This window comes from Schistocerca nitens, chromosome 5 (genome assembly GCF_023898315.1).
Source record: "Schistocerca nitens isolate TAMUIC-IGC-003100 chromosome 5, iqSchNite1.1, whole genome shotgun sequence".
Classification (NCBI taxonomy): domain Eukaryota; kingdom Metazoa; phylum Arthropoda; class Insecta; order Orthoptera; family Acrididae; genus Schistocerca; species Schistocerca nitens.
The window spans coordinates 322,207,255-322,210,474 of record NC_064618.1 but is presented as its reverse complement, the minus strand read 5'-3'; positions in this window follow the sequence as shown (position 1 = coordinate 322,210,474).

Sequence of the window (3,220 nt, the reverse complement as noted above, 5' to 3'; positions counted from 1 at the left end):
GACATACATTTCGACTTCGCAAGCATAAGATGAAGAGATACAGAAAGTATATGAGGATACTGAATTGGTGCTTCAATATGCAAAGGAAGATGAAAATATAATTATGGGGGACTGGAATCGGTCGTAGGAGAAAAGATAGAAGAAATGGTTATGGGAGAATATGGGCTTGGAAGTAGGAGTAAGAGAGCAGAAAGACTGAATTCTGTAATAAATTTCTGGTGCTAATAGCGAATACTCTGTTCAGGAATCACAAGAAGAGGTGGTATACTTGAAAAAGTCTGGAGACATGGTAAGATTCCAGATGGATTACGTCATGTACAGACAGAGATTCCGAAATCAGATACTAGACTGTAAGGCATACCCAAAAGCCAATATGAAGAGTAGACTGAAGTTTGAGAGAGCAATGTCGAAGATACAGTGCGGAAGTAAGTGGAATACCAAAGTACTGGGGAATGATGAAGTGCGTTTGAAGTTCACGACGGATGTGGACACTGCGATAAGGAATATCACAGCAGACAGTACAGTTGAAGAGACATCAATAAACAGATCAATCACAGATGTTCGACAAACATAGAAACAACGGTAACACCAAAGAATCCTTGCGTAAGAGAAGAAATGATTCAACTGATTGACGAGAGGAGAAAGTACAGAAATGTTCAGGGAGTGACAGGAATACAATAATATAAATCGAACAGGCATGATGAATAGAAAGTGCAAGGCAGACAAGGCCAAATGGCTGCATGAAAAAATGCTGAAATCGAGAAAGAAAGAAAGAAGTAGCAGAAATGAGAATAGGGAGAAACTTAATATCAAATTAGCGATCACAAAGTAGACGAAGTTAAGGAATTCTGGTACCTTGGAAGCAAAATATGCCGTGATGGACGAAACACGGAGGACATAAAAAGCAGACTAGCACATTCAATAAACATAGGCCTTAATTTGGGAAAGAAACTTCTGAGAATGTACATTTGGAGTACAGCACTGCATGGAAGTGAGACATGGACTGTGGGGAAAGCGGAACACGAGAGAATCGAAGCATTTGAGATATGGTGCTACAGAGGAATGTTGAAAGACGAGGAATGAGGAGGTTCTCCGCAGGTTCGGCGAAGAAAGGAACACATGGAAAACACTGACAAGAAGAAGCGACACATGATAGGACATGTGTTAAGGCATCGGGGAATAACCTCCATGATACTAGAGTGTACTGTAGAGGGTAAAAACTGTAGAGAAGATTGGAATACATCCAGCAAATAGTTGAGGACGTAGGGTGCAACTGCTGCTCTGAGATGAAGAAGTTGGCGCAGGAGAGGAGAGGGACTAGTGGCGCCGGCCGGGGTGGCCGAGCGGTTCTAGGCGCTACAGTCTGGAACCGCGGGACCGCTACGGTCGCAGGTTCGAACCTGCCTCGGGCATGGATGTGTGTGCTGTCCTTAGGTTAGTTAAGTTTAAGTAGTTCTAAGTTCTAGGGGACTGATGACCTCAGAAGTTAAGTCCCATAGTGCTCAGAGCCATTTGAACTAGTGGCGGGCTGCATCAAACCAGTCAGAAGACTGATGAATAAAAGAACACATTAATTATCTCAGTCTGAGGACTGTATATAAAACCGTTGTCAATCATGGTCTTGCTATATTGATGGCTGCGAACTGGAAAATTTCTCAATGAAACCTGATTGTAACAGCCAAACAGTTATTTTGCTTCATTTTTCCTATCAGATTCTTTTAAGAAATCTGCACTGAAATCTCCTAAAACTACTGTCTCTTCTTGTCTGTCAGTTTTCTCAGTAATGCGTCTATATTTCTCATAAGTGGCTGAAAGTTTCCTAAAGTGGATTTCTAGACTGTTACAATTACAAGTATACAATGTTCAACCAGAAAATTAGGACCACCGACCTACTACCAATATAAACCTGTCCAGGTGATAGTGTGCCACCTTGCGAGGACTGACTGCTACTAGTCATACACATGCATCGTGCACGTAGTTCCAGTAAGCGTGCTGTCCGTGTGTAAATGGGTAAGGTGCGCAGTCTGAATTTGGCCGAGAGCAGATTATGACGGGCCGGTGACTCGGCTCGAGCATTTCGGAAACTGCGCAACATGTCGGGTGTTCGAGGAGTGCTGTGGTGAATGTCTTCAACACGTCGAGAAACCAAGATAAAACCAGGTCCACACGTCGTGAGGTTGAGCGGCCGTCGCTCATTACAGAAGTCGGACGTCTAGGTTGGTAAGACTGGTAAAACAGGACTGACAGGACACGCGGCGAACTGTGGCGGAACTAATATCAGGCTATTATGCTGGGCAGAATACGTGTGTATCTGAGCACACAGTGCTCCGAACATTCCTAACGATGGGCCTCCGCAGCCGACGAAACATGCGCCATTGTTAACACCACGTCATCGGCAACTCCGATTGAAATGGGAATATGACCATCGACAATGGAAGCTGGCGCAGTGGCAGATCGTTGCATGGTCTGATGAATACCTATACCTTCTTCATCATACCAATGGGAGGGCGTCTTCCATGGGAACATATCCTTGACACCCGCGCACTACAGGACGCAGACAAGGTGGCGGCGGCTCCATTATATTCTAGGGAACATTCACGTAGGCATCCATTGGTCCAGTGGAGCTCGTGCAAGGCACCATGATCGCCAATGGCCAAGGAGTATCGTACACTGGTTGCAGACCACTTAAACTACTTCATGAGGTCATGTTTGCCTGCGGCAGTGGAATTTTTCTACAAGATAAATAACCATGTCACAAGGTCAGGAGTGTGGTGGAATGGCTCAAGGAATACGGTGGCGAATTCCAATTGATGTGCCCGCCCCCCAGCTCACCAATTGTGAACCCTATCGAACATATCTGGGGTGAGATTGAATGTGGCTTCAAGAGCTAATCGACCCACTCCACGGATTTGCAGAATTAGGTGACTTCTGTGTGCAGATGGAGTGTGAACTCCCTCCTGCGATCTACCAAGGCCTCACTGCTTCCATGCCACGACGCGCCGCCGCGGTTATGCGTGCCAAAAATGGACATATCGGCCATTTATTACATGGTCATAAAGTTCTGGTTGGTCAGTGGAAATAGCTCACGGTCTGGTTGGTGTCCATACTACGAACACACATGAAGTAACAGCTCGCAACACCTGAAGAACACTGTTAGGTCGGTCGTCGAAAAAACTGTGCTCGAGATCGACGTATAAAAGCTCTCCCAGCCAATGTTCCT